The sequence below is a fragment of the Lactuca virosa genome, chromosome 4 (genome assembly GCF_052849685.1).
Source record: "Lactuca virosa cultivar CGN04683 chromosome 4, Lactuca_virosa_CGN04683_v6, whole genome shotgun sequence".
In the NCBI taxonomy this organism is placed as follows: Eukaryota; Viridiplantae; Streptophyta; class Magnoliopsida; order Asterales; family Asteraceae; genus Lactuca; species Lactuca virosa.
This window is the reverse complement of record NC_136429.1, coordinates 281,888,888-281,910,603: the sequence shown is the minus strand read 5'-3', so window position 1 is coordinate 281,910,603 and position 21,716 is coordinate 281,888,888.

Here is a 21,716-nt window from a genome sequence, read left to right as displayed (position 1 = left end):
AGTAGTGTACATGCGATCCGAGGTTGTGTATTTTCGGCCATAAGTTGGGATCACATGCCTCATTCGCCCTCAAAATTGCAGATTCCAGTCTCCCACTCTCTCTGTTCTCGAATTTCTTTTAAAAAAAACCTCACAAAAACTCAAATTAATTGTTCATTTCTCGTGAAAATCAATCAAGTAAGGTATGGATTTCTTCCTTTTTTACTTCTATTACACTCATGCGGTACTAGAAACGTGATTCTACGGTAGAAATTCCCCAGAAATTCCGTTTTTTTTATTTTGAAATTTGACTTTTTACAAGTTTTGTTTTTCAGATCTACGCATCGTTAGAGCTCCGCAAGACCCAATACTTGAAGTGTTTGTCCTAAACACAGTTCAGAAGAGTTTCATCCCAACAGAGCTTGAAAAATAAAAAAAAAAACAAAACCGGACATGAAAAATACACTGCTGCTCAACGCGCAGTCATGTATATTCGTTCCAAAACTGACACTCTTTATTTTCTGTTATATATCTGTGCGGGCTTGCGTATCTGCTTGGGAAGTAGTTGCTTGACATAATTATTTGAGAAAAATTATGTCAGACCTGTCCCTACCCGCTGACTTGAAATATGCCTCCCAAACATACCCGTCAGCATCGAAATGCTGACGTCCCACCCATTTCCTTTGTCATTCAGGAAGGTGATGTGAGTATTGACTTAGGATCCCTAGTCGCCTTGGACTGTTATCAGCAGCTTTCTAAGTGACAAGTCGTAGCTCAGGCTTGGTCCCCCGGCTCTGATGTGTTACAACAACTCCGTATTTATGACGACATACACGCCCTTTTCGCCAACATTGGCTGGGAAAGACTTTTAGCCGCTGATTTTTCCACCTCAACTCTATTGACTAGAGAATTTTTAGCTACCTTGAGTGAATTTAACCACGATGGTTACTTCACATTCCGCAGTTTCAGCACACCCCACAACGTTTATATCGATCAGCTCTGCAGTTTTTTTGATGTGCCTGTTACAGACCGTTTTCAGCCCCCCATCGGTTTTGACATACGATTTTAATAGGAAATCTGTCACGGGCCTAGACAATTATGAGTCATCACATTCCTTATAGAATATTATTGTCCATCCCGTCCTGAAAATCGGTTTGAAAATTATTTATAATATTCTTTATGTCCAAACAGAAACTACAAAAGTTGGGAAAGCTGAGCTCTTCATACTCTGGTGCATGATAACCAGATCGTACTGCCTGCATCTTGGTGACTTAATCATCAAGAGATTTCATAGAGTTTTGAACCTTAGGACTGGCGGGAACATTCATTGTGGTGGCTTAATCACCATTATTGTCGACACCGTCTTTGATCATTTCCCATCAAAATACCAATTTTTCGTAGAAGACTCATTTCGCCTTACCTTAGAGAACCTTCATGCGATGCATATGTTCTGACCTATTTTGGACGGCCAAAATAGGTTCTCAATATCTCCGTGTCACAGATCCTTCCATAATCGCCCTTGCTGACCTTATCAGTTCGACCGACTTGTTTCTTGTAACATCCCGACTCTCATGCTCTCAGGTACATATTTTAAAGCTTTTTATTCATATTATTATGGAAACTCGAGGAGTTGGAGGCCCCAACTCGTCGTGTCGAATCTGGTTAGCCCACGTGGTTTATGGCACCTAGTCGACGAGTTAGAGGACCCCAACTCGACGAGTAGAGGTTGTGCATGGAAATCCTAATTTTTAGGATTTACACCCTATTTAAAGGACCTTAAGTCCTTCCTCCAGCCTCCTTACCACCATTTGACGGCTAGAAGCAAACCCTAATCAATCCAAACCCTATTTTGAGTGTGTGTAAGGCTAAAAGTGTGTTGTTGGTTCATTTGTTCAAGAAGCTTGAAGGTTAAGGAGCTTGGAACGAGGAAGAGCTTGTAGATCCCACATCTACATCCTCTTGGCTTTCATTTGAAGGTAAAAATTCTTTACCTTGTCCTTCCATTTGTTAGATCTCTTGTTATGTTAATATATGATCATTTCTAGTGCAAAATGGAGTCACTTTCGGATTTGAGCTTGTCACAAGGGCATGGTTTCAGATCTGGAGTCCTCTAGAACCTTTTGGACATAAAGCCTCAAGATTTATGAAGCTTTGGCCGTCCTCCATGTCCAAAACCTTCTTCAAAGTCTAGTTATGAGTGTTTTAGCTTCTTGGAGCCTTGCATGCACGTAAAGTTAGCAACTTTACGTGATAACTACACCCTAGGAGCCTAGATCTATAGTTTGGAGCTTTGGTTTCGCTTAAAAGCGTCTGAATAAGAAATGGACTGAAGGAACTCGACGAGTTACATAGTCAACTCGATGAAATGGATTAGGGTTTCCCGTTTTCTGGATTCTGCATGAACTCGGCGTGTTAAAGAGGTAACTCGATGAGTTGGTGAGGGTTTTCCCAACATTCTGGACACTGCATAAACTCGACGAGTTGTCTGGAAATTCGGCGAGCCGATTGGGGTTTTCACGATTTCTGAGTTCTAAAGGGAGTCAACGAGTTGCTAGATGCGCTCGACGAGTTGGGTCAACATGGACCGTTGAACTTGACTGTTGACTGTTGACCTTGATCAAGGTTGACCAAGTTTGACTCTAAGGGTATTATGGTAATTTGGGTTTTGATAGAATTGGTCCTATGATGATTGTAGGTGTTTGAGTTTGGGAGCTGTGTTTGGGGGGTTTGACATCATCATCCAGTGCTACTCGTGAGGTGAGTTCTCCTCACTATACTCAAGGGTCTAAGGCACCAAGGCTGACCCTTTGGATTGTTATCCTGTTCTATTATTTGTGAGATCTATTAGATCGTTATCCTGGCAGATAGGATGTTGTTATGCTTAGTGATCTATAGATTGGTTTGACTATCTGTAGACTGTTATGTGCTTACCTGATATATGTGCACTTGTTAGAATGGTAGTTGAGGGTATTTCATCTTGAGGATGATTGGACCCTAGTATGTTGTCTCTGTAGACTGTTATGAGATTATCTGTTGTATGTGCACATGCTTGATTGTTAGCCGAGAGTATTCCATCCTGAGGATGATTGGACTCATAGTATGTGGGCATTCCAACTCGATGGTTGTGGGCCGAGAGTATTCCATCCCGAGGATGATTGGACTCATAATACATGGGCATTCCAACCTGATGGTTGTGAGCCGAGGGTATTCCATCCCGAGGATGATTGGACCCATAGTATGTTGGCATTCTAACCCGATGGTTGAGCGCCTGGGGTATTCCAACCTGATGGTTGATTGGACCCATAGTATGTTGTTTGTGATTATATGTGTTATATGTTGTGTGGGTATTTTGGGGAACTCACTAAGCTTTGGGCTTACAGTTGTTGATTTTGTTTCAGGTACTTCATGTGAGAACAAGATCTTTATGATGCGCAGGGCAATGTTTGAGAACTCAAACCTTGAGTGAATGCTTAAGATCAATGTCTGCTTGCTAATAGATGTTCAAGTCAAGTCTAGAAAGACCAGTCAAGTCTTAGATAATACATTCAACAAATAATTAAGTCATTAAATGAAGAAAGATAATGAATGATCAAGGTAAAGCTAATAAATGAGGAACAAGAAGAATGTTTGAAATAAGTTTAACAAGAATGCCAAAAAGTGAGTGAAAGATCCGTGGTTGACTTGTATTGAATACTCCTATAAATAGGAGTGAATATTACACCGAATTAACTGAAGTGCTTACATAGGACCAGACAAAAGACATGATTCTGACATTCTGATTGTCCAAATACAACTATAGACTTAGTCCTATGAAACGTTACATCAATACTAAGACAAATATAATAAATGCACAAAAGACAAAACAGCTTCACTCTGGATCAACATCCATTCTAGACATGAGAGTCAGCTCCGGAATGTCTTCAGTCTTCACGTCTTCTTACCTGGTCCGGACAGATTCCAGACCACTCTCCTCTTCGGAACATACACTTCGGAATTAGTACTTAGGATGGTAGAGGTTCATTTTCAGGTTCCAACAATCTCCCCCTAAGTGAACTTAGCAATCCAACAAGCTTAGTTTATTTCTTCCTTGATGAAGGTGTAGGCTCTGAACAACCACTCTCGGACCGCAATGTACCACGCCAATTGACTCACAAACTTTGCCTTGACTTGTTCCGGAGCATCAGACTTGGACGCCCAGGATATGAACTTCTTCAGAGCTTTGGTCGGAACTAGATATTTGTCAAGGACTCGGAAGAAGCCCTTCTTGTTTGTCCTTCTGGTTGTATAGACAAACCCTAGAACCGGTTCTTCAATAGGACCATCTGCAAGAATTTCAGCTTCCGGAAGAACAAAGTCGATCTTGGCAACGAATTGTTCCGTTCCGTAGAGGTGTGCAAGATCATAATCAGATCGGCAAAACTCAGCAACATAATCTTTCAGAAAGCTCAGAGATGCGTTGTAAGCTCCCATACTGATGTCATCCTTTTGATTTTCTTTGAAGTAAGCAGCTAGAGTGAGGATGTCATTAGGATTCATAGAAGGTAAATCAGCATTAGTAACGGTCCGGGGTGTTGGCTTGTTCCGGAGGAGGTGAAAACGGAATAGAGGGCTGTTCAGTTCAAATTTCACCAAAAATTTTCTTCCGAAGCCCTGAACTTTGGTAATCCTCTTCCTCATCCATACTTCCTTGAAAGGTTGAGCGTGCTTAGAGTAGAAAGTTTTAAGCCTTTCTCGCTCAGTCCGTATGATCACTTCCGGATTGTCTGTTGGATGAAGAGGGGAAAATTTGGTATAAAATTTGTTGTATGGAGAGAGAGGAAGATCCAGCTGATCGAAGTCATTGGTGGGTAGGTCGTAGTAGAGGCACGGAATGATTTCTTGTGCCTGAAGAATGCCTTCACGGAAAAGAGGAGAGATGCCACGCATCGGATCAGGATTATCCTTTAGAGCTTGGATCCGGATGCTGTCCTCTAGTGCCTGATTGATTTCCTCCTGAGACCATCCATGTTTTTGCTTGAGAGGAGGTCCGGAGTGAAAAGCTTGATGTTCGATAATCATTGGTTTCTTCCCTTTGTCTTTTTGAAGTGCAGATATAACGAGCTTCATATTTTCATTAATCGTAAATTCCTGAGTGGGATTTGGAAGTGGTTCTTCCGGATTTCATCAGGGATTCGGTGAGTAGAGCCCTGGTCGATTGGAGCGATTTTTGGGTCCAGAATTGGAGGCTGCATAGAAGGAGTGGCTCGGAAGGCTTGAGCTGTTAAAAAGGATTTTGCCTTAGCCATTTGAATGCGCATCCGGAGAGCATCAGGAAGAGAGGATGGCCAGGAAACAACAGACCAGATTCTCTTTTGTTCTTCTGACATTTCCTTCGGAATCGTCAACTTAGGTGCTTGAAGACCAAGAACTCCCTTGGGAGCTTTATCCGGAATATATTCGTTTTCATCTTCACTTCCTTCTTTTTCTTCTAAGTTTCCCAGCATTCCGGAGACGACATGAACTTCTTCTTCAGAATCTAGGTCTTCATCTCGGAGTCTAAATTCTGAGGCTGGTTTCCAAGGTTGGCTTGGGCCTTCTCCCCCTCTTGCATCGGTGGACTTGGGAACCGGTGCAAGTACCAAAGTGTTCTGGAGATCATAAAATTTTGTGAAGACTTTCTGAAGCCCTGTGTTGAGTTGAAGAGCGAGGGTGTCGTATGCTTCGGATGTCGGTGCTTGAGCAGCAAGGTGATCAAACAAGTGGCTCAGAATAGCTATCATCTCATCAAACTTCCTATTCGAAACATCAACGATGTTCCAAGTGGAGCGAAGGAGTTTGATGAGGACTTGTTGAATTATCATGTTCATCTCATCCATCTTCTTGATCTCCTTCTCCATTCTTTGAATTTGTTTCTCATGACGAACGTGTGTCTGCTTAATCAGGTCGTTGGTAGCAGCCACCAAGTCATCATGGACTTTGAGCATGGAAGTAATGGTGTTGAGATAGTGATCAACCAGAATGTCGTATTTGGTGTCAACTTCTTCCATTGTGTGCTTGGGCCGGAGGGAGATTAACTGATCCAGTTAGGCTTCTCTTTCAGCAACAGATGGTGCGGACTGCTGGGATATTGACTGAAGAATGACATCAAGTTTGGAGTCAAGTCCGGAGACTTTTTGATCCATTTTCGTGTTGAGCTCAGTAACGGAAGTTTCGATGGATGACACTTTCTTCATAGTGTCCGAGACATTGGTTTGAATCTCGAGGAGAGCGAAGGGGTCAATATAGTCACCAACTGAGGATTCCGAATCAGAATCTGAGTGTTGCGGAGGAGCTTGGCGTGAGGAAGGATTTGTGGATGGACCTGGCTTGGTTGCATCATCATCCTCTTGCTGTTTGGAGTTTGAACCATCAATTGGAGTGGTTGAGGAGGAGGATCCGAAGTCATAGGCAGACTTGGATACGGATGCCCTGGATTGAAGATGGATTGAGGTCATGAAGTTTGTGTCCGGAACTGTTTTTGCTTCATCATCCAGCATGACTTCTTCTGAGACCTCTTCTTCCGTATCGGTTTGGAAGATGCTTTGGTGAGTGGTAACGGGCGGTAGTTCTGAGGTAAGCTCATTGACAGCATCGACATCGGTGGGAGGAACATAAGGCATGTTGCTTTGGATGGCCCTGTTCCTCATGGAGATAAGAGTTGACTCCACTTGAGCTCTGTTGAGATCTGGACGTTTGGATGCGACCTTGTTGACAAAATCTTCCCATTAGGGATCATTAACACCTGGTCGTCCTGTATGCCTTCCGGGTATCAGACCAGTTGAGGCTTCCGGAGTTGGAGGGACTGCTCCAGCTCTGGAAAGCTTGGGGTCCGGAACAGGGGTTCCCGAGTGTGTGCTTTTATGAGAATCAAAAGGGATATCGAATGAGACTCATGGGTGTGTTCCAGGGGGCTGCAAGGAACTATGATCAACATCTACATCACCTTTTTGGGAAGGTGAGGGTGGATTATGTGGAGACTCCCCGTGAGTGTGTGCAGGTGATTTTGAATAATCAAGGTGTACCTCAGATGAGTGGGTAGGTGGGGTGTGCGGACGGACAGAATCAGTCGGAATGTCATGGGTGCCTTTCTATTGAGAGGACGCACTAACTTTGGCTTTCTTTTTAGTCTTTGGCTTTGTAGGAGAAGCGTTTTGCTTGGCTGGTTTCTTAACCTTAGGTCCGGACGTAGTAGGTTTGGCCTCTTCCGAAATGGGCTCAACAGAGACTGGGGCAGGTTGTGTTGGGTCGAACACAACCGAAGTCTCTAAGTGTTGTTTTAAATAAATGGAATCGGAAGGAATGAGGGCCAACATCTGGTCCGGAAAACGTCTGACCGGACCAAAGGAAGATTGGTCCGGAATGCGACAGGACTTGACAAGTTTGAAAGTGACACATACCTCCGGAGGATCAGAGGAGACCATAATTGGTTCAGAAAGCTCGTTGAAGATTTGTTGAAGCGTCAATGCCCAATATCTATGGCTTGAAATTTCATTCTACTTTCTTTTGGTGGCAAATTTGCAAAAATCTTGCCATAGAACGTCCGGAAGATCCACTGCATTTTCCCTTCCGGAGTAGATGCTGAAGATGACGTTGTGCCAGTCTTTGCTAAGGGTATATGTTCCTCCATGCTTGCCGGACACCCCTCTAGTGCATGAGCACGGTCCAGAGTATGGAGACAACTGTTTTCTTGAAATCCTTTGCCCGGTAATCTTGAGTATACCCGATGTAGTTCAAAAAACATCCGAAACTCTTCAGTCGTTGGTTCTTGGACCTTGAAACCCCTTGGTTTTGCTTGCACACCGATCGCCCTAAGGAACACTTATTTGTAAATTGGGATCTTTCTGTCACCGATGATTGTAGTCTCTAGTGCACCATCTTTGAGTTTGATACTGGTGAATGCTCGGTGAAGATGATGAAGTGGTAGTGGAGGTTCAGGGATTTTGGTGAAGGGAATGGAGATAGGGTGATTTGCAATAAACTTGATCATTACCCTGATTGATTCATCATAATCCAATGGATTTAGGGAGAACAGTTGAGTGGTGTCTCTAAGAAAAGGTTCTTGATCGACAGATGATGATGAACCCTTGGAACCTTTGGTTGATTTCTTCCTTGCAATTGATTTCTTTGGGGTTGAGGCAGTTTGAGTGGGTTTCTGTGTAGACGCCATTGTTGAAGGAAGATGAATGCTCGAAGAACACCAAGAACGCAGAGAGAAATCAAGGGTTTAGAGGTATTGGGCGCGTAAAGTGATAAAAAAAGGGGTTTGAAAGGTATTTATAGGTAAGGTAGTGGGTCGGGTCGGTGGATGTAATGATGAGGGTCCGAAGAGGAAACGGGTCGCATTTAATGATAGAGAGGTTTATAGGGGCTGAGTTGACATGGGAGGTGAAAGGTGAAGGTATTTGTGGCTCAAAATGGTAACCCATAACCGGCGATTCAATGGCTACTTTTATGAGGGCGTGAAAACATGTCACGAAAATCGAGGAGGATAGGATAGGATCTTCAAGAAAAAGTAACCGTTGAGACAAGAAAAACGTTTCACCTTATTATCCTTTGGTATTCCGGATGAGCGGTTCCGGACATAGCATGATCCGGAGGACAGGAGATTGTGTTCCAGAACATGCTAGTGATGTATCAAAGAATTGAGTATCGAATTAATCAGAGTTGAATTCAAAGTATAAATATGAAATTTGGACACAGAATGTAAATATGATCTGTTTGGCTCAATTACGCTTTCAACTTTTACAGAGTACAAGTGAATATTCTGTAAAGACTTCGTTACTAAGACTCTAGTAAACACTCCTATATATAGGAGAGAAAAGCGTACAAAAAATATACTAAGGACTAAACATTAAGTTTCGAATATAATGCCTTAGTAAAATACATTACAAAAATGTTCGAAGACACCAACACATACTTCGACTCATTACAATAATTTGACCCTTACAATCTCCCCCTTTGTAATCAAAGTCGAAGTCTTCAGTTTGTTAGAAGCGTGATGGAGTACAACAAAACTCTTCGAACTTCTGTGTACCATGAGATGACCTTCTTCAACTCCTTCTTATCTCCTTCATTGTTCTTTTTGCAGTGATTCATACGAATAATTAAGTTTGTATATTGAGATGTAGAGTATCTTTCCACTTCGCTTTCCTGGAACAAGAAGCGTTTCGCTTTCCCAGCTTTATCTTTTCCCGCGAAGACTAACCCAAAAGGTTTTAGACAGATTTCTCCATCAGCATATTTCTTTAATTCAGTCTGAGTCTTCGAAGGAGCCATTAGGGCCTTTATCTCAATTCCCTTGGCAGTAGCCAACTCCACATCAGTTAGTGCTAGGCACTCATAGTAATTTTCTATAAAGATCTTGATGTGAGCAACTCCAAGCTTGAATTCCTCCGGCTCTGTGTTCTGAAGATAAGAAAATGATTTGTCTTTCAAGAGCAATGCAACTTGTATAAGGTCATACAAGTTCATCAATGGAAAATCTGCAATTGTAAATTCGCAAATATTTCCATTTGCCCTGGCGACCACATACTTAATGTTTTGGACTGTGTTTTCGAAAACCACATCCTTTTTCATACTGATCACCTTCTTGATTTTGATCAGTGACCATACCTCCTCAGGGGCTTTTCCAAGTACAGCATGAAAACGAATTTTCATGTGTGTGCCTTCATCTTTTTCCTTGAAATTCCCTTCAGCCTTGAACTGTGGCATGATAAACATCATTTCGTTTATCGGGAAATCCAGCTGACTTGCATCAGTATTTGTGACCAAATAGCTTTGCTTAGGTTGCTTTTCGAATGAATACATGTGATTGAAAGCAACCTTGGCCTCAATTGTCTCATAGTTATAGTGTTTAGCTAGATCCCCTTTATTCATTCCCTTTGGATCATTTGCTCTCTGTACCATTATACTCTGAACAATTCTAAGCTTTTCAATCTCAGCTTCTGCTTCCGCCTTCTTTTCTTCCTTCGATTTTTCAACAAGAATTGATTTCCCTTTGTCTTTTGAAGCAGGTTTTTCAGTTACTTCTTTTGGCTTCGATCCACTCCCACCAGTTTCCAAAGGTTTACCAATTACAATTCCTTTCGAAATTGATCTTGTAGTTGGCATCGTTGTTATGATAGTTGAAGTCACTGGTTCAGCAGATACAATCACCGGTTTTGTTGAAGGGATGTTCGAAGAAAATACTTTGCCCACCACTTTCGCATCTTCTTCTCCTGACTTCCTTTCTCCCCCTTGCACCCCTGTGAAAACAGGAGGGGCAGTTGTTGTTGGAAGAAGACTGGTTATGCGAAAGAGCGGGGCAAGTTGTTTATTAAGTATAGCTTCAAATTGAACAAACTTTTGAGATAAAAATTCCGGAGTAATCAATGGATACGAAACCGGTCTTTCTGAAATTTCCTTTAACTCTTTGAGCAGCTTTATCACTTCCTCAAAACTTGCAGTTTCGGATGTTGAGATTTGAGTGATTTGAGGACTCAAATTTTCATATAACTTCACAAATCTTGTTACCGCATCACAAATGATATCCACCTTTTGATTCACAGATGCATAATCATGGTGAACAGCTGCAACTTCCTTTTGCATTTCTTCGTGGAGTTCACGAATTTGCATATTAACATCTTCCCTCACCTTCTTCACTTCTTGAACAAAAAGAACATGACGTTCTTTTGTTAGGATTTTCAGATTCTTGACTTCACCCATAAAATCTAATCTTTGATTTTTAACATGAAGTTCATTATTTTGATCAGTGTAGTCAACCTTCTCCGAAATAATAGACTCGGAAGCTTTCATCATGCCGGATACTTTGCTGATTATTCGTGATTCCATCATCTTGAACATTGTATCAATTTCCAGACTTGATACTGATGAACCTCCTCCAAGATCTGCTTGAGATTGAATTATAGAATTCAATTTCTGATTAACAATTTTATACTGCTTCATAGTTATCAGCATATGATCAGGAAATTCCTCTTCTTCATCTTGAAATTCCAAATCTTCAAATGTACCACCAAACCCCTCATTATCATGCTCAGTTTCCATTTCAATGGTTTCTTGAATGGGTGAAGTTGATTTGAATGGATCAGTTGATTGTGAAGAAAAGATTGAGGTAAAAGGTTGATCAAGAATATGTTCGAAGGTTGGAGAATGAGTAGATGATGTAATGGGAATAGGAGATGGTGATACATTCGAACCTCCTTCACCCATATCGACATTTGCATCCGTATCAGATACGTGTGCAGGGATGCCTGAACTTCGAACCTCCTCAAAATTTGATTTGGCAATCGAAACTTCGGGTGGTGTGATAACTGTCTTCTCAGGAGTTTCTGGAACTCTTTCTTTATCATCTTCAGTCGACTCAGTGGAAATTACCAGCTTTCGAGCCTTCTTCTTCTTTTTCTGTGACAACTTCTTGGCCATATCCTCAGCCATCCTTTTCTTCGACCCCGGAGAAACTGGTGCTGGTACTTCGCGAATTAATACTCCTTGGTGAGTTATCTATGGTTTGCGAACCATCTTTTGTGTAGGAGACTGATGTTTGCGAGTGGACTTCATTTTTATTCTTCGAAACATTCCTGTTTTCGAAGGAATGATAACCTTCTCTTGAGTATCTTGAACAATGGGCTCAACCACCTGAGTCTCATCAACTGATACTTCAACAGTTGCAATCTTCTTCTTTGGAGACTTTGAAGATTTCGAATCCTTGGTTTTCTTTGAAGAGGAAGCAGGATCATCCTTCTTTGACTTTTTGGACTTCTTCTCTTCCCTAGGCAACAAGATCCCAGTCGGAACAGAAGATTCAATTGTCTTCATATATGCTACCAAAACCGAATTCTTAGGATCCACCCTTTTAAGCATCGCATCTGGAATCCGAGCAACAGATGGGAATTCATCAGCATCATCTACAACTTCCTTCGGATAATGATATGATTGAAAATTAACTTTCTCTTCGTCAGTTGGTACGAGTATCCCTTCCTTATTATAAAAATACTGCAAAATAAGGCTCCAATATCGTGCACACGAAATGCCATGAACAGCATTCGTATGTTCTACACCTTTTTGGAATTCCTTCCATAATTGTGTAGAATAGTCAGCCTGAAGATCATAGTATAAGCCTGCCACCATAGCATAAACTTCCATTCTGCCTTTGTCTAACCCAACAGTTCTTCCAGTCAAACATCGAAGAAAAATCCCAAACAAAAAATTCCATAATCGTGGAAGTCCAGACTTCTTAAAATCACTGATTTTTGACAATGGGGGCTGATATCCCATCTCATTAAACATATGAACTATTTGTGGGAATGTGAAATCAGCATAAGGAGGTGAATTCGGAATATCAAGAATCTGGCAGAAGAGTTTCTTGGATAACCTAACCTTTTTATCATTCACAAGATGAAAAGTGATCGTATCGGAAGCTTTGTTGTATGTTGCAGTGGATCCTGCTTGAGAAAGCCAGGACAATGGAACAGAAAAAGAATTGAACATCGCCGTGGATAAAACAGAGTGTTTGAGAGCAACTATGAGCATCTTCAATTCCTCTGGGTATAGAGAAACTTCACCATCCACGTAATAGTTAGTGGATTGAATCTTCATGACTGGTGCAGATGAAATATCTTCAGTGGATGGATCGACATGAGCAGAAGACGCCATTGTTAGGGTTTGAGAATTTGAAAGATCAGAGAATTTAGGGAATTTTTGCTTTTGGAATGCGTAAACTGATAATGAACCCTTGAATCCCCTTTTATATGTAACCCTGAATTTTGAATTTGAAGCGGGATGTATTTAATGAGATCCGACGTGGCATCTTAAAAATCGGACCATTACTGCGTAAAGATAGCCATGCGTCAAAAAGTGTCTGTCACATCACCTAGAAAACCGGACAGAATACCATACGTCATCTATACCCAGCCTGTCATTACCCGTACAAGAGAATTGTAACCGTCGGAACCCTTCGAATGGAAGCAAGGCTCTTTCACTTTTGGGATAAAAAGCGAAGTCATATGCCAGATGTTCAAAATCATCAGCCTGAGTTGATATTACTCAGAACCTCAAGGATTTCGTGTGTGTAGTGTTCCAAAGAAAGTTAGACAAGAAACAAAGAAATAAAAATTTTGGGATTTTGTGATGTCAAAAATTTAATTTGACACGAAGACTGGTAAACCCCGGGCAAAGGTTGCTTCGTTAATCATCAAGAGAGATGATCAACTGCTTGTGTATGTTCCCGTGAATTACAATCGAATACTTTTGGATACGTATCAAAGGGCTTCTTTTGAGAATGCTTCGTGGGTAGGTTCAAAAATTTCGTTACATGTCAACCTAAACATAAGGTGATAAAGTGTAACAGAAATTACTTGTTTGACTAGTGTAGTCAGTGACAAGTTGCTTTGAGAAATTTTAATCATGACTAGGACATTCGAATGAAACTCACACGGAAATCATATTCAAGAAAAAAAAAATTATGTATTGGACCTTGTTGGGTAACAAACATCATGGGTTTCGAATGTTTGATCAAGATCACGCATTCGAAATGAATATGATTTGGAGTTTCGAACTTTGGTACAGAAACAAAAGTTTCGTAAACATCTGGAACTTACTTCCCCGTCAATTCCTTAATTTTGCAAGAAATTTGGGTTTCACTTTCATCACGGACTCATGATGTTAGATCATAAACACAGAGTTTTGATATATCTAAGTCTCGACGGGTTTGATCAGAGACCTCTCGGACATATGTCTTTGTGTGTGATCGTGTAAGAACTTTATAGATGAAAAAGATTGGTATAAGACACAAAGTGTACCTCTGTTATGATATTGGACCAAACAGAAAACTCTTAACTCATTTTGAGAAGAGTCAGGTAGCTCAGAGACTAATGTGAATATAAGCCTGATTGGGAAGAAATTTTCGTATGAAAATTTTCATTAAGGCTTTCGTACACACACATTGAGTCATGGAGGCTTTTGGGCAACATGCAGCAGCATGCTTCTAGGGACAACCTAACTAATTAAAAAAAAAATTGTACCTGATCCGAGTACGACATGCTTAATCCCCTCTGTATTGTGATCAATATCTGCAACAAAAAACTAAAAAGAAGTAAAAATCAAATTATTTTTGGATTTTTGAATTTTTCGAAAATTTAAGAACAAAACAAAAGAAAATCATTTTGGATTTTTGAATTTTTCGAAAATTTAAGAACAAAACAAAAGAAAATCTTTTTGAATTTTTGATTTTTCGAAAAGTTGAAAAAGATACTATATTTGTTGCAAACAGCTTCTTTTGTGAGTAACAAATGTACGAATTCGAAGCGGTCGAAGCGTTGACTATGAACAGTAACCACTAACTCAACGCTTTAAAATAAGTGACAAACGTGTGAATTCGAAGCGGTCGAAGCGTTCTCTTTTATTCAGCGCCTCTGATTCATTCATTGTCACCCATCAGTATTCTTTTCGCATGGAAGGGAATTTCCATCGATCCTTCCAAGCCCTTCTATTATTCTCACAAATGACTTTTCATCCAAAGGTTTCGTGAAAATATCAGCTAACTAATCAGATGTTTTCACGAAATGTACTTCAATATTTCCATCCTCCACATGATTATGACAAATTCTTATCGCACTTTGAGAATCACAATATAATTGAATCTTTTTCATATTAATTGCATAATCACGCAATTGACTTTGGATCCATATTATTTGTGAAGTGCAAGCAGCAGCAGCCACATATTCTGCTTCAGCTGTGGAAATTGACACGCATGTTTGCTTTTTCGACTGCCAGCTTACTAATTTGCCATCAAGAAATTGACATCCACCACTTGTGCTTTTTCGATCAAGATTACAACCACCCAAGTCTGCGTCTGAGTATGCTTGTACGAAAAATCCTGTTTTCGAAGGATACCACAATCCTAACGAAATTGTTCCTTTAAGGTAACGAAAAATATTCTTCACAACAGTGAGATGTGGTTCGCGTGGATTAGACTGATACCTAGCACAATTACACACAGAAAACATGATATCAGGTCTACTTGTTGTAAGATAAAGTAATGAACCAATCATGCTCCTATATAACGTTATATCAACAGCAGGTTTGTCTAACGATGGTGTTAACTTTATGCCTGTTGCCATTGGTACACGAAGTTTTGTGCTATTCGTCAATCCAAACTTTTCTAGCAGATTTTTCGTATATTTTTCCTGATTAATGAAAATCCCTTCTCTGCTTTGACGAATATTCAATCCAAGGAAATTATTGATTTTTCCCATCATGCTCATTTCAAACTTGCTTTTCATCAAATCTTCAAATTCTCTAGACAAAGCAGGGTCAGTCGAGCCAAAAATAATATCATCAACATAAATTTGAACAAGCATAAGATGATTCCCCACTTTCTTTCGAAATAATGTGGGATCAACAGATCCTTGTTTAAATTTAGATTGTTTCAAAAATGATGTAAGAGTTGCATACCATGCTCGTGGTGCTTGTTTCAAACCATAAACTGCCTTATCTAAAACATAAACATGATTAGGATATTCTTCGTTAATAAAACCTGGGGGTTGTTCCACGTAAACAGTTTCTTCAAGCTCTCCATTTAAAAATGCACACTTCACATCCATTTGATAGACATCAAAATCTTTGTGAGCTGCATAAGCCAGAAATATTCGAACCGCCTCGAGTCTTGCGACAGGGGAAAAAGTTTCTTCATAGTCGATTCCTTCTTGTTATGAATATCCTTTTACAACAAGTCTGGCTTTGTTTCGAACAATGTTTCCATCTTTTTCGGTTTTATTTTTGAAAATCCATTTTAACCCGACAATCGAAACATTTTCAGGTTTAGGAATTAATCGCCAAACTTTGTTTCGTTCGAATTCAGACAATTCAGATTGCATTGCAACAACCCAATCTGAGTGTTCCATTGCGTTCTTAATTGTTTTTGGTTCAATTTTAGATATGAAAACATTGAACATGCAAAATTCTTGATGAATATTCAGTACCTCATTCTTTGCAGGAATTTGAGCTCTTGTTAAAACTCCTTCTTGTGGATTCCCAATAACTTGATCCTTCGGATGATCTCTTGTCCATTTTTCCAATGGTGGATATGCTGGATCAAATTCCAAAGGTCCATCTTCGTACATTTCATCATTTTCTGAGCCTGCAGTTGAACAAGCATCTTCAACATTATGCTCCCCCTCACCATCAAGCTCCCCCTCAATAACATGCTCCTCCTCAATAACATGCTCCTCCTCAACATCAGTGTTAAATCATTCTGTCTCCCCCTCGAAAGAATGCTCTTCATCATTTAAAGTATTCGAATCCAAGTGTTCCCCCTCCACTGGATTATTTTGCTTACTTTCGCCTTCTTGAGGATCTGATGTTGTATTATCAGTAAGTTTCGTAAATTCGGGTATGTGATTATCAAGAGCATGAATTTCAGCATCGACTGCATGATCTGAAATTCCAAAAATCAAATCATAATCAATATCATCCATTTGTATAGATTCAGATTCATTGTGAGGTTCTTGTAAAATTGGATGAATTGAAAATTTATTCTCATTTTGTTTAACATATTAATCATCAAATGTGAGATTGAACGTTTCTTCCACTTTTCGTGTCCTCTTGTTTAACACACGAATTGCGACAGAATTATGCGAATATCCAAGAAAAATCCCTTCATCAGCTTTTGCTTGAAATTTCGAAAGATGATCCTTGAGATTCATAATAAAGCACCTGCATCCGAAAACATGAAAGAATTTCACATTTGGTTTACGATTATTCAGAATTTTGTATGGTGTAATATTAAAACGACGATGAATGAACGATCTGTTTTGAGTGAAACATGCAGTTGAAACAGCCTCAGCCCAAAGATATTGAGGTAAATTCGCGTATGCCAACATGGTTCTTGCTGCTTCGCATAGTGAGCGATTCCTTCGTTCTACAACACCATTTTGTTGTGGTGTGTATGGAGATGAAAAAATATGCGAAATCCCTTTGTCCACTAAAAATGAATCAAGAACATTGTTCTTAAATTCAGTTCCATGATCACTCTTGATTTTTCGAACAGTCTTCTTCAACGTGATTTCCATCTTCTTGATAAAGTCAATCATGATTTGTGCAACTTCGGATTTAAACCTAAGAAAATAAACCCACGTAAATCTTGAAAAATCATCAACAATAACTAAAATGTACCGTTTCTTGTTAAGAGCTGAAACAGTCGAAGGACCACACAAATCAATATGTAAAAGCTCCAGTGGTGCAACAATTTTCGAATCAATTGTTATTGGATGACCTTGTTTATGTTGCTTGCCAACTTCACAAGCTGCACATAAAGAATCATTGTCAAATTTCAGTACAGGTAAACCTCTTACCAGATCTTGTACCACAAGTTTATTGATGTTTCGAAAATTGAGATGTGAAAGTCTTCGATGCCATAACCAGCTTAGATCAGATGTGGCTTTCGAAAGAAGACATACAGCTGGTTTGCCTACAATTGGATTGATGTCCAGAGTGAACATGTCACCTTTCCTTTTAGATTTCAGTAATATTTCGTTTGTGTTCACATTCGAAATAACACTTCCTTCTTCGTTGAAAAGAACTTGATTGCCAGTGCCCACAACAAGTTGAGAAACACTAATCAAGTTATGTTGAAGACCTTCAACATATGCAACACGATTCACTATGAATTGTCCATTCGTGATTTTCCCATATCCTTTGACTTGACACATTTGATTGTTCCCAAACTTTACTACTCCAGCATTTTTCAGACTTCGAAAATCTCGTAAATTCTCCTTCTTTCCAGTCATGTGACAAGAGCAACCACTATCAATATACCATTTATTATCATATTGCTCGTCACACAATACATACAATTAATGGAAAATTTTAGGTACCCAAGGCTTTTTGGGTCCTTGGAAATTAGGTTTCAATTTCGAATGTAATTTAGAACTTTTAACCCAATCACAAACCTTGGTTTTGAGACTATCGATTAAGTTTACTTCATCATCTAAAGGAACCGAAACATAAGTGTTTGATAGTTTCGAATGTTTACTAACATTACCCTTCGCATTTTGAGTTTGTGACTGAACTGTCTTTGCTTTTGTAACTGGTCTCCAAGCTTTGACCGTGATGTTCGAATCCTTGGATGATGAACTTCTATTCGAAGAAGTATTTATATATTTTTCAAATGCATCATGAATTTGCTCTTTTGAATATGCATTTGACTGATACATTTTTCCTTTTCCTTCAAGCCAATGATCAATGTTCTTCTTAGAAGTCATTCCTTTTTCTCGTGACGTTTTCATAGTTTCTGTTTTTGTGTGATTAGGAAAATTTGGCTTTTGAGGTACAAAATCAACTTTGGGTTTTGTTACAAAAGAGTAAGCATATGATGAACCTACTTTTGATTTGAATTAGATTTATTTGAAATCACTCTTGATTTAGAAATTTTCGAAAACTTTGTTTGCTTATTAACTTCAGACCTTGTATAATTTGATTGAGATGATTGTTGAGTTTTTGTTGAAAAAGTAGAATTTTTCGCTCTGAAAACATTTTTGTTTGATTGTGATTCAGACAATTTTTTAGACTCAACATTTTGCCAAAATATTTTCTTTCTTGCTTGTCTTTTCGAAATGTTGTTTTCCTTCGAAAATTTGTCAATTTGATCTTTAAATTCCTTAGATTTCAGTTTGACAACTTTTTCATTTTCTTTTTCAACATTTTTTGTTTTCTCTTTTTCAATTTTCGATTTTTCAACCCATTGGTTTTGTGGTTTTGTCGTTGAAACTTATACGAATTCTTTGTTAAGTTGTTTTCAACTGTGTTTTGATTTGCGAAAAAACCTTCTTCAGTTGTTTTTGAATTATCTTCCTCAACCAATTTCTTTAATTCTGGTTTGATATTCTCAATATTTCCAGTAGTTACGAAAATTTGATTTGGAAAAATGACATCATCTGTGCATTTGAAATTTGGATAGACCACTGTGTTCGTTTCAAGATAATGTTCACCTTTTTCATTCATTACTTTTTCGAACTTTTGTGTATCACCATACACTTGATCAACAACTATTCGTGGAATTTCTTCTTCCTTTGAGGATGCTTTTTCTTTCGAAACTTTCTCTACTTCTTCATCATCACTATCATCAGTTTGGCAATCTTTGAGATCCATGAAGTTCATTTCACAAACTTTCGAAGTTGAGGGTACATCAGTTTCATTTTCAACCATCAAATCCTTAACTTTTTCTTTCCCTTTAGATGTTGAAGCAACATTAACAACAGACAACTGAGAACAATCAACATCTTCAAACTCACTAATTTCACTAATATTATCAAAATTATCTATAATATCAGCAAAATTAGATTGAGAATCAGACGTTGAATTCTCAGTCTTTTTCAAAATTTGAATTTGTTCAGATTTAGTCAAAGTATCATTCACAATGTTAACTAATTCATTCGCATCAAGACATTCATCAACTTTGACTATTCCATATCTATACTTATCAATCAGAACTTTGTTAAAATCAGCTATTTCCTTTTCACAGTCATACGAAATTTTATCTACCGTAGCTCTTTCATAAGCTAAAAATGGCAGCAATTTTCTATGTTGTTCTTTACTGATTTCGCATGAATGATGAAGTTCAGTTAATTTCCCATAAAATCTTTTAGCAGAGTTACAGTAAATGTTCCTCTGGGCTAACAACAGTTTATTATCACTAGACAAATTATCCCTATCAACCATGATATTAGTTATTTGAAGTTCTAAACAATCTATCTTAGTGATTTTCGAATCTAATTTCTTCTGTGTCTCTAGCAACTGCATAGACAGCTTCTTAGCCTCATTGCTAGCAGATACCACAATCGAATCAAAATAAATCACAGTTTCATCAAAAGATACTAATTCAGAATTATAAGCATGTACTGGAATATTAAAAGATTCAAGAATATTTCGTACCTTTGTGGTCATTGGAGATTTGTCAGCAGCTTTTGATACGAAGCATCTCCCACGCACTTCGTATACCTCCTCATCTGATTCTTCCTCCATCTTTGCAAACATTTCCCCGTGGGTCGGATTTCGCATCTCCTCATCATCTGATCCAGATGACCAGATTTGATAAGTACCTTCTTCATCCTCATTCGCACCCTTTGCAACCAGAGACAAATTTTTGGCTTTAGCACGAACCTCCTCTAGCTTCTCAGCATAGTATTCCTCATCCTTGACCTTATTCTTCCTTTCATCCTTCTTTCGAAACATGCAGTCATTCGCAAGGTGATTAGCACCATTGCAATAATGACAATCAATCCCAGCATCTCCCTTTAATTTCTTCTCTGTCTTTCCCTCAACAGGCTTCGTCTCTTTCATCTCTTCCTTTTTCTTGTCATCCTTAGCACTTTTACTCACATAACTCCCTTTTGTCTCAGATAACTTTGCCTTCGAATTGAAAGGCTTTTTGAAGAACTTTTTCACACGATTGTTTGAATAGAAAGCAATTGCCTAATCATCTGAGTTCATGATGAATCCTTCATCTTCATCCGAAACGTCTTTCTCAGCTTCTTTTTCAGAGATCTTCGAAACCAAAGCTAGTGGACCTCCCAAACTTGCCTTCGTTTCTTCAGCTATTTCGTTCACTTCGCTTTCATGAGTCTTCAGTTGATTGTACAAATCATTCAGAGTTGACGTATCAAAGCTCTGTTGATTCTTAACCATCATACTCACACTACGCCACTCCATACGAAGTCCCATAACAAAGATTAGATTGAACGCCATGGCTGACCTGGTGATACCATATTGATTGCATCGATATATCAATTCATTAAGACGATCGTAATAAACTTCAATCGTTTCACCATCTTTCTGTCTGAAGTCCTTCAGTTCCACTAAGCATTGCTTCACAGAGTTAACTCTTGTCTTCTCACTTCCCTGAAATTTCTCCTTGAGATTGTTCCAGATTTCCTTTGCAGTTGTACAACTCCTCACATAGTGGTACACAACTGGAGGCAAAGCTCCTCTTAGCTCTCTTACACACCTTTTCTCAAGCTTTTTCAGACGATCAGTTTGATTCTCAACTTCATAATTTCCAGAAGATGATCCAAGTGGTTGAACATTCGATGGTGGATTGAGATTGCCAGAAATGCAATTCCACAGTTCTTCATCCAATCCATTTAGATAATCATGCATACGATCAGCCCATTGATCGTAATACTCAGGGATGAGCATAGGAATTTTGGTGGATGATCCTAGAAGATGAGAAAATGAAGTCATGGAATTCAGATTGAAAGACGCCATTGATGTACGGAAAAATTCTTGAGAATTTTTAAGAAACTTTGAAAATTTGACAACAAACTATTTAATTCAAATCAAAATCACTAGTAGAACACTCGATTCAATGAATTAAGTGCAGAATCGAATCACAGACTAAGATCTAGGCAAATTTTCACTTTCAAAAAGTGCGGAAACTTTTGAATCAAAAAGTTGCTTCAAAAACCTTTTGAACAAAGTAAAAATCAGATCAGAGATTATGATTCCTGCTCTGATACCAATTGATGTATCAAAGAATTGAGTATCGAAGTAATCAGAGTTGAATTCAAAGTATGAATATGAAATTTGGACACAGAATGTAAATATGATCCGTTTGGCTCAATTACGCTTTCAACTTTTACAGAGTACAAGTGAATATTCTGTAAAGACTTCGTTACTAAGACTCTAGTAAACACTCCTATATATAGGAGAGAAAAGCGTATAAAAAA